The sequence below is a fragment of the Pinus tabuliformis genome, chromosome 9 (genome assembly GCF_031772625.1).
Source record: "Pinus tabuliformis cultivar Carrire ecotype Pingquan chromosome 9, CPIR1, whole genome shotgun sequence".
Taxonomy (NCBI): domain Eukaryota; kingdom Viridiplantae; phylum Streptophyta; class Pinopsida; order Pinales; family Pinaceae; genus Pinus; species Pinus tabuliformis.
In genome coordinates, this window is record NC_142307.1 from 7,124,360 (window position 1) to 7,136,210 (window position 11,851).

Below are 11,851 nucleotides of genomic sequence, written 5' to 3' on the forward strand. Positions count from 1 at the left end.
TCTCGTTCCTTTTAACGAGTCGAGAGGGGGACTCGGCAATCTTTTCATCTTTAAACGGTCAGAAAAGAGCTGAAAGCAGACCTCCATTTTTATTCTCTTTAACGAGTCAAAAAGGGAAAAATACTCGGCAATCTTTTCATATTTTACGAGTCAGAAAAGAGCTTAAAGGCGACTCGTCCTAGAGGAACGAGTGGTATAAAGGTAGCAACTGGTTCCGGTAATGGTGGAACTGCTCAAAACATGTAATGGTCAAGAGGCTGGCTAATAAAACCACTCATCGCTGCGGTTCCTCAGGAAAGGATAAACAACCAAGTGAGAGCATATGATCGGCCAAAGAGATGGTGGCGATGGAATGAAGCAACCAAGGCTCATCTAGCAGAATTCAGCGGATAAAAATGGCAATCACGAGATGTAAATCGGGTATGGGTTCATTTTTACACAAGCTTGAACCGTGAAGAACTTTGCTTGGATTCGGTTTCATGTTTACACAAGCTTGAAACGAAAAACTATGCTTGTTATAAGTTCGCATGCCCCCAGCATAATGACGCAAAACGAGGTACATGCCCCCCAAGCTTCATTGCATTCAACAAAGTGGATGGAATGAAGGTTCACTCTCGAGATCTAGGAAAGACTCGATTTGGAAAGGGAGGTGTTTCATTTTTTAATGAGGTTGACACAGCACAAGAACTATCCTCATAACCCTTGTTTCATTTTTTAACGAGCTTGACACAAGATCAGGAACTATGCTCGGACACCTAGTTGCATTTTTTAAGGAGCTTGACACAGGAAAGCGAACTATGCTCCGACCAAGCCCAATTTCATTTTTTAGGGAGCTTGACATAGGAAAGTGAACTATGCTCCGACCACCTTGTTTCGTTTTTTAACGAGGTCGCCACAAGATCAAAACTATCCTCGGGCCGCCGTGTTTCATTTTTTAACGAGCTTGACACAAGACAAGGAACTGTGCTCAGAACGCCGTGTTTCATTTTTTAGCGAGCTTGACACAAGACAAGGAACTGTGCTCAGAATGGACTTCATCATAATGAACGGGAAGTGGAGGCCCCCAAGAAAGTGGCTCTGGAGGGGAGTCCAACATCTTGGAAATCAGGACCTAATGCCCCCAGGACACTATGTACGATGGTGTCGTCACTGGGTACGGGCACGGGTTGGGTGGCCACGTAGTTGATTTGCGGTGAGGCAGATGCAACTTGTGGATGAAAACCAGGAGGGAAGGAGGAGTGCGCCGGAGGGGCTTGTGGACGAACGAACGATAATTGATCGAATGTCACGATTCTTCCATCGTGTGGAAAACAAACCACACGGAAAAGTGAAGAAACAAGGGCTCCCATGGCATACACATAATCACGACCAAGGAGAAGACTGAAGTCTAAAGAACCTTGGGTAACCGAGACGTCTATATAGACGGTCTTGCCTCCCAAAGTAATAGGAAACTTCGGGAGGATCCCTAATGGCTGACTCGTTCCTCCATCAAACGCGGTGAGATGCGGCGCGACAGGTACGAGCGATGGGGAACCCAAAGCTCGCCAAGTAGTAACGGGCATGAGACTAACCGATGCTCCTTCGTCTAACACAGTGCCGGGCAGCGCTTTACTGCAAGCATAGGCGGTGACCCAGAAAGGCACATGGGACGGAAGGGGAGGGGCAGTCAAACGACTCCAGTCAAAGGAGATGACCGAATTACTTGGTGGGGGAACCATATGGTTGCCCCCCTGCTCCGAAAGAACCGAATCTAAATTCTCCGGAGAGGTTTCAGGAGAACCTTTATCAAGCTCAGGAGAATCTGAGGAGACGAGAAGAACATGAGAATTTTGCTCTTCCGAAATAGAGTGGTTGAGAGGAGGCGAACTCAGGTCAACACCCTTTCCGACCAACGACGGGTCTAGAACAGGCTGGGAACAGCCGGTTTCGGGAAGAGGGGGCTGGACAAGAGAGGAATCTGAAGTGATCTCTTTGTCAACAGGGGCGCGATTTATAGCTGTAGAAAGACGCTGATAACCAGCGGGAAGTGGATTCGGAGGAGCAGCAAGACTTTCCAACACAGCAGAGGCTTTATCCATGAGTGGACAAAGGTGAAGGGGATGTTTGCCTTCACAAAGTCGACAGGGGATTCGAAACTTCCCTTTCTCCTTACCATTCCTAGCTGATGAGGTAGCATCGCCATGATCATCAGTGGACGATGGAGGGCGGGCCAAATCGTGAGACCAAACTTCTAATACCCTGGGAATGCCAGGGCAATCACGAAGGAGATGGTCCTCCTTGCATAATCGACAAGGAAACTTGACCTTCCGCGGAGGAGCAGAAGGTGACCCGACTTCAGGTATACTGGAGGGGGGAGCTGGACTTGAAAGGGGGACTGTGTGTGTAGGCTCTCCCTTAGGGGACTTCTTCTTCTTGGTCTTCTTCTTCTTCTTCTTAGCCACCTGGTTACTCGAGTCAAGACTTTCACCAAGCGAAGCGGAAGCTGAGGACGTAGAAGTAGGCGTCGAAGGGGAGAGGTCCACCTTTGGATCAACATGACGTTGTTCAGGTGGAGGGACTGATGGACTAACAGCCGATACGGTAGAGACCAAAGAGGTTGAAAACAACCACACAGGCAACCCGACAGTTAACCCTGGGAGGGACAACGTCGCCATATACGGAGCACCAACATTCCCAAGAGGAGGGAATTGCCCTGGATTCCCATCAGAGGGGGAACCTGGGTTAGTGAATCCCGGAAAAGTTGCCATAAAAAACGAAACCTACTCAAGCTAATGCACACAAGATCTAACTGGGTGATGTTATTGTGGCCAAATTAATTTTAAGACGCAAGGACCAAACTTGACCTTTTCATATTTCAGGAGTCGAGAAAAGGACAAAGATGACTCCAGTCTCCTTCGAATGTTTAATGAGCACGAAGTAACAAGACGCTCACAAGCACCTTTTCGTTTAGGGAGTCCGAAAAGGATCAAAAGCGACTGCTCTGGAACTCTAGGTAGAGGGTGTGCCAAACTCTTCGCAAAACCACAGAATACTTTTTAGGGTACGGGTGGTCAATCTTCGTGAATGCTGTGTTCACTGCATTGCGAATTGTAGGGCGGCCGACTCGGCTTCCTATGGATAAAGGATAAAAGCCTAGTGGGGTCTCCCTATATACTCGACGGTACGTGGGAGCGCAGTCCGTATTAGACCACTATCGAGTCACAGAAGGAGGAATCACCCAACCTAATGTGAAACAACAGTGACTATGTTTTAAGACGCCGGAACACGTCTCTAACCTAGACCTCTAAATATTTGCGTTTAGTTCCAATGCGTTTTTAGATTCATTTGGTTCATTTTATAGTTGATCTTGAGATTAAGTTTCGATTTCAAGCTCTATCGTATGTTCGCTCACAATTACTTAGATGCAATCTATATGCAAAATAATTTCGTTCCGTTCGATGAATTCTAGCTACGAGAGAGCAAAGAATTTTTTAAACAAAACGAATACAAACAAACAAGCAGCTAAATGCAACTAAAGCGAGGAAAGGAAACTTTTCTTTTGAAAATGCAAATCAATGAAATGTTCTTTTCCTTTTTGAATTTTAAAGCAAGCTACTAATTCGTTTTCTTTTTAGTGACATAAAACACCTAAAGGAATTTGGAGGAACCTGAACACCAAGTAAACTACTTAATGAGAGCACACAAAGTTCCCAAAAACACTCAACCGAAGTCTCGAAATCAAAAGGAAACAAGGCAATGCACGAGCTATGTGATCTAAGCTCTGCAAAACAAGCAAGGATTGCAAGCAAGGAGGAAGCGAAAAAGACCACTTGGAAGCACGATCCAATACACTCTGACAATCACTGAAAAAATGCGAAAACGAGTCTAGAACGAGCTGGTCAATCAAGCAAACAGGGATCCTCACGGGAGGCTTGACACACACACGGCCACTAGATGTCCTAGGGTTCAGAGTGCGAAATCAATAGAGAAAAGCAAACATCCGACGGACCAGAGTCGCAACCAGTCAATTAGAGACCCAAACACAATCCAGTAATCGCAAAAGTAAGGATGAAAACACGAACCAAGCAGCTAGAAGGGAAGTTGTTTGCAAACTTAAAACCAAGCAAAACGAAACCCTATGGAGTTGAGCTCCGTAATCAAACAGTTCAAAGTTCAGAGAGTGAAAAACAAGTCATCAGACAAGTGGGGAGAAGAAGGGAAAGTCACAGCAAGAGGTTTAGGAGGTCAATTTGGACAAAAATGAGTTTTTCAGGCTCAGCGCGGGTAGCCTTCAGCAACTTGGCGCTGACAGGGGGAGGCCTTCAGCAACTTTGCGACGTCAGCGCGGAAAGTCAGGGAAAAAGCGCGCTGCCCTAGGACAAACGAGGTCAGCGCGGATATAAGGCACACAGACGCGACGACCAAAATCACAAAGAAGAGTGGGCGCGATGTCAGCGCGGAAGAACACGAATAAAGCGCGCTGCCCTTGAAAACGAGGTCAGCGCGGCTGTTAGACGTACAGGCGCGATGAAGAGAAAACCAAAGAACAGAGTCGCGATGTCAGCGCGACTGTTCCGAAATAAAACGCGCTGGGAGTAAAAAACAAGGAAAGCCAAAATAAAAACTTCCCAAACCAAAGGCAGGAGCTTTTTAATAATAAAGACGCTTTCCAGAAACACCCAGAAAGTTCATAAGCAATAAAGACAATCCCAAAAACCCAAAAAGAGATCAATCAAAGCCAAACACAAAAGTGGACTCAAGAGACAAAAAGGCTGGTCCCCAGCGGAGTCGCCAAATTGTTGGAGAGGTAAATCCCCTCTACGGATAGAGGCGATCCCTACTAGCCCAATAGGGGTCTAGCAACAATCACACAATGCTGCCACGCATGTTCCTAGTTACAATTAAACAAGAAGTAAAGAGCACCTACTTGGATTCCTGCGCTGTCGTTGGACGAGGAGATGTCTCCTTCGCTCCTTTGCTTCAGCTGGTCACAGTCCTCCGCGATCCCCGCGAACGGACACCTGCACACACGAAGAGAAGGCAAACGCAAGCGTGAAATCTAGTAAAAGTAACTATATGCCAGTCAGAAAAGACATAATTCACATTTATCCATTGCATAAACAAACGAGAATGGAACAATAATAGCAGTCATCTATTATTAATCAGAATAGAGAAGAGTACAACCAAATGTTCTGACGTCGATAAACTTCTCAGGAGGGATCAGTCAGCATGTCTCTCAAGCATTCACCTTTGAGGATGGTTCTCCCAAGACAAACAACTCTCTCTCTCTCACACAAATGTCACAAACAAACTTCCCCAAGCAATCAATCACTTCCACTCCTAACACACCAAACCTATAGCAGCAATCTGAGCACTACAAACTCTGTACAATCCAAGCTAAGTCTAGCTAGTTCCCACTAGTTTCTAACTAGCTGCTCATGGTAATGGTGGAAGTTTATATAGGAGAAGGAGTCTCCTAAAAAGGTGGAAGGATGAGCTTATCTTCAAGGGGAGTAGTTGCAAAGGGTCGAACAGACATGCCATAGAAGGGAGTCGATATTCACAAAGCTAACAACCAAGCCTGGAGAGATCTGGAAGGCTGGTTGTTTGAACAAATTCGCCCAAACTGGATCAGCGCGGATTATATGGAGATTGCCGCGCTGTCAGCACATAACAATAACTGAACAAGTCATGTCAGCGCGGAAGAACACGGGAAAGCCGCGCTGTGCGTCATCGCGGAAAAGTGATGTTCTTCCGCGATGGCAGCGCACGAAATACACTGTGAGGCGCTGGTCATTGCGGTCATTTTAGGAACAGACGCGCTGATGCAAAAAACTTTGGAAAAATGGGTTTTAAGCCAGTTCAGGGATCAAACACTTAGTGATTGTGACTTCTGGACACAGCAGGGTGACTGACAGGAAGGCAGTGATAAATTACTGTGTAACAGCCACCATAGGGCATATTGATTTGTGGTTTCCAAATGTGTCTTGCATCCCTCTGGTCTACCACAATAGTTCAACTCGGGCTTTGTATCCCCACCCCAATATTCAAGAAATAACAAAACCCTAGCCTTCCAATGAATCCATAAATGTCAATGATGGTTGTGATCTTGTTTAAGATTTTCCTCAATATGATAATAATGTTTGGGGAACTGCTCCTAAAATTCCATAATTGATCTCTTGTTCTTGTTCTACCACACATACCTCCTCCTTTCCTTCTAGGGGACTTGTTCATAACCCGCATTCGAAATCCATTCCTTCACCTACTTTTGCCAGTCATATTTGACCTCATACTCCATCCACTACCTCTACAAAGACTATTCCTACAAAAATCCATGATCATGACACCACTCCAAAGTTGATGCCAGATCCCACAGCCTCTACTTCGAAGAGCATTGAAGATCAACAACAATATGAAGCAAAGAGACCTTGCTTCTCTATGGAAGGATTCTTAGAAGAATCCAAGAATAATGCTTCTCCCTTTGCATATCAATTATGATGTTGTGGTGGTGAATATTTGGCAAGAGTTTTGGCAGAAAGATCTAATGTTATGTTTTTTTTATGGTTGTATTGTGATGATGCACATTTAAAACTTCAAAATTTTGACAAGGACATTGATAGCTTATATTTGACATTATCTTATTTTGGACAGGGATATGTTGGTGATCAAAATATTTGTCATATATTTTTTGATGATATTTTATATCTATAGTTGACTTGGAAAGAAGGGATATTTTCGGGATTTTGGACATGATTATGATATTGGCCACACTATATTTTGGATGTGAATGGGAAATTGATCTCATGGTTGATATGTTTATGTGATGCATACATATTCTATATGGTTTATGATCATGGATTTGAGATATTATAATTATGTGGTCAATGTATTTTGGATGTGGGTCCTCCCCTTTTCGAGTCATTCCTATTTTTAAGGATCCCACTCTCAACTGTCTTTCCTCAAATATTTTTAATTAAGCCTTAATTAATATTTAAAGACTTGTTCTTTAAAAGAAAATAAACAATTATGAAAATTGTTTTATGAGTTAAAAAGATATATATTCAGGCTAAAGGGAAGATAAGGGACATCAATGGCAATTTACAAGTTGGTGCAATTTGATTTCATTCTTCAGTTGGGTTATTCTTTCACTATGTTTAGACATTTGTGAATCATAGAGATTGACCTACATGGATTGTTTTAAATAAAAACATCGACGAAGGTTGATAATATCTCTTGTTATCAAAGGTATCATAAATTTCATTTATTGATGATTTAAATTTGCTACATCTTTTTTCAATACTGATGTTGGCTCTATTTTGCAGTAGCATACCAGTCTCTGAATGTGCCTTTCGAGCTCGCTACAACAAGATTTGTTTTGTTTTGTTGTTTATGTATGTTAGCATTTGACAACACGGTCTTGTAAACAAAGTCATTTTCCAAGAAGTTCCTAGTGTAGAATTTTGATCTGCTTAGATTGCGATCATCATATTTGAACAATATTCTTTTATGATATTAATGAATAATATTGAATTTTTCTTGCCATCTTGTATCTTTATCATTACGTTTATATTTTTGCTCTTTTTTATTACTTACTATATGTGTATTGTACAGTGCAATTTCTTTATTCATGAGATATTATCTTAAAAAGAGGCAGTAATAGTGTCTGGAATTTATTTTCTATTCTTACATTTGGCTTGACAGGCCAATTGTTTCGGTTACTGTCATGTTTAACAACATATCCTTCTTTCTTTTGGTTAACACATTGTAAAGATGGTTAGTTTAATTGTTTATTTTCTTTGTTTTTACTTTGAAGTTGTATTATAGGCTTTAAACGGACATAGTACTCATGTTCCTAGCCTATCCAGTTAGATATTTGAGGGTTGTGTGAGTGAATTTTAAACATTCATCAGTGGGGAGCACCTCTTCCATTCACATATGTGGGTGAAGGGGACCCCATTACAATTCAATGTTGATAGTGGGCGCCAAAAGAACTTGATCTCAACTGAGGTTGTTATAAGATTAATGATGAAGATAGTGCCACACTCCCAACCATAAAAAAATTGGTTGGCTGAGCCATGGATGAGACATATGTGTCAACTAGCAATATTTCTTGTCCTACAACATCAAGCCCTTCAAAATTTAGGTATTGTGTGGTGTTTCCCCACTCAAAGTTTGTGATGTTGTGGTGATGCTCTTATAGGACAACCTTATATGTGGAAACATTATTTATGAGTCTTAACCTTGTAGTGGCATTATTACTTTAGGATATAAGCTCTACATGATACTAATGGTAGTTCTAACTACAAGAAATTCATTAATCTTGGAAATGCAATGCCAAAAAATAGTCTCTCATACTCACAAGTTTATCCTCTTCATGGTTCAACTAGAAGGAGAACAAAAGGTCATTGTGACCAACATAGGTTCATCACAAGCTCTCTCTATAGAACAAGAACATGTGGACAAGCTTGTAGAAGGGTCTAAAGACATATTCACCTCAACTGCAAGGGTGCCCCTCCACTTCCAAGTCAAACATCCACATACATGGGATGAAAACCTTCCATATGCTTAGCACAGTTATAATAGATCTATCACAACTCTATTTCCCATAGGTTGTTTTAGATGTCTCTAGGGTTCCATCTAACAATTCCCATGGATTTCACTCTTATGATTACATATTCACCATCAAAGCCCTCCCATGCTCAGGCTGAAGTAGATTAAGCTGCCAAAACTGCTGAAAAGATCCAACATTTCCAAAAATAGGTTCATGATGTCCTGCAAAAAGCTAATGCCAAAAACAAACAATAACATGACCAACATCAAGTTCTACAAAAGTTTCAATCTACAATGGATTGAATCATGGACACCAAGATGAAGGATATCCAGCAACAGAGCATACAACTCTATTAGGTTGTCAAAGCAAGGCAACTGCTTCACCAAGGAAAGTGGTTCACTAAGAGCCAAATTAAGAAAAGTTTCCATACTTGAGGAGGGAAATCGACACAATGGAGACCATTGCTTCTAAAGCGAGAAGAATGATCCAGGTGGATGTTGGTGAATAACAACTATTAATAATTGTTCTTTTTACTAATGATGGTTTACAAGCCCATGGTTTTGGTAAAGCAAGGTATCCACTCATGATATTTGAAATGTGGAAAAAACAAAAATAAAATATAATTGTACAATTATATTTTACCACATACAACCATTCATTAGTTTTTATAATAGCGATTTATGGTATTCACCCATAATTTTTGTAACCCATGGTATTTGAAATATAATAAAACTACATGATCCTAGATGGAAAAAAACCCACAAATAATGTAAATATAAGACTTCATCATTACAAAAACTATAAAGCTTCTCATATTGTAATCTCATGACAATTTGACCATTTAATAACAAATAAATAAACTTTTTTCATTTTTTTTCTTCCATATTAATTTTTTATGCCCTTGTAATGTTTTCGAATGACTATCTAATGACTAATTCTTTCAAGAACCCAAATCACATATTCCAAATAAAATTCTTCTTTCTAATAGAACATTGAAAATATCCTATGTTGCATGGGTTCCCGAACCCGGGGGTGGGGTTCTCGAACCCATCCCGAGTTCTCGTCCCCAAGTACCGAATTTGGGTTCGGGTGCTTCTGAGAAGAACCCATAAGAACCGGGTTCTTCATTAAAAAAAATTGGGTTCTTTTGTCTTGACGGGTACGAAGAACCCTGATGATGGGTACTTGGAACCCCAAAATTAGGTTCTTTTGGGTTCTTTGGGGTTCATTTTAGTTTTTATATTTTACTTTTTAATTAATTTAATGGGCTTCCCCTAATATTTTAGGTAGCTAGTTCTTCATCTTGCGAGAGGAATTGGAGTTCTTATGCCTTATCCATTTAGTAAAGAGAAATATGTTGGGTTCAAAGAAGGCAGAGAACTTAGTGTACGTTCATAGCACACTTCGTCTCATATCTTGAAAAGACTCTGGATACGAGGGTCCTTTCAAGAGATGGGACCAATAGACAAACGATGCTATGTGTGTGGACAGGAGATACAACCAGATGGCCTTATTGAGCTACCTCCAATTGCTATGGATGAGCAAGAGCCTCAAGATGAGAGTGATCCCTACCTGGAGAGCATGCTAACTAAAGATCTGAGTGATGTTGATGACATCGCTTAAGGAAGCCATTGTTCACTATTAGATATTTTTATTTTAGTATTTTAAAATTTCCTAGTTCTTGTTTGGAGATGCCTTAAGACAAATTTCGAATGTAGTATGACAATGGACATATATCATGATTCTTATTAATATGTAAACTCCAATTTGCACTTGATATCAAACTAGAAATTTTGAAATTTCATTGTGAATGTTGAATGTTCAATGATGTGCATGTTTAAATATTTAAAGTTTAAATCATAAATATTTTAGTTTTGTTGTTTAAAGTTGAAAAATATACAAATTCATATATATTGTAATATATATACCCTGACGAACCCATGCACCCTGTTTCGAAAAATGACATACCCGTCCCCATCCCCGAACCCACGTTTCCTGGCAACATAGAAAATATCTAATAACAAAACACATTGAACTTCATTAGACAGTTCTAAAAGCCTCCAATCCTAAATTGAGCTAGCATGTTCCAAAAAAAAAAAAATGTGTTCCTTGAAAAACTTTTATAAAAAATGGTACTAATTTTATGTTAATGGCGTATAAATGTTTATATTATCATTTCATATAAGAAATGTCTCCTTTGATGTTTGGATCCATACATAGTTAAAAAGGCCCAAGTAATACTAGGTTTGAAAATGCATTCTTTTATATTAACCTCCATAATTTTTATTAAAAATAAAAATGTATTTCTTATAATGCATAAAACATATCACTTAAAATAGGCTCAAATAAAGCCCAAATGAATTAAGGATTAAAATTTAAATTAATTATTATAAATCTTAATACCAATTTCAAATTGATTGAGCTTTTTTCTATTTTAAATATAGATATATAAAACGTCTTTACCAATTTTAAAGATATTAAAAAGGAAGAAGCGTATAAACATATGATAAATTCAACTATCTGCTTGCATATACTAAGCAAAGAGATAAGATAAAGAATATTGTGGAATACCAATTTTATATATTTTTTAATATATGCTCGACGATGAAACAAAATATTTAAGATAAATACTTGAAAGCTAAGTAATGTTCGAGGCAGTGTCATGTTTAAGCGGCCATGGTAGGACATACTTTATTCAATAATAATTACATTTTAAAAAACAACCTTAAATAATGCAATCTTATGGATTTATATAGAGTGGCTGATGATTGAGGATTGATTTATGTATTTATATCTAGTGGTTCATGGTTGATGACTGGATTTAATGGATTTACAATGAATGGTTCATCGTTGATGACTTATGGATTTATATTGAGAGGTTGTTCATAGATGATTAGATCTAGATTTTTTTATAAGTTATGTTGAGTGATACCTAATTGTTATATCTATCGTAATAAGATCAACTTATTTAATATAAAAAACTACATACAAGTGCCATGTGGGCCTCATGAGTGCAATTAAGGCATAGGGATTGGTGGTAAGCTGTCTTTTTATTTAACGAAGTTCCCATTATACCAAATTTTATTATAGCCAAGGTCCCACTATGCCAACAACTTTATTTCAAGGACAATTATTTTCAATGTTTGGTTTAGTTATTTGACTTTACTAAGTTTGATATGTTTGCCCATATGCTTGGAAAGTAGATTCGTTGGCCTTCACGTTTAACATGCAAGTCATTGCTGAGCGTTTAGTATCTCCCTATTCGTTAGATAACCTCTATGACACAAGTCAATGGACCCCACCCCAATCGAAAAGAAAATG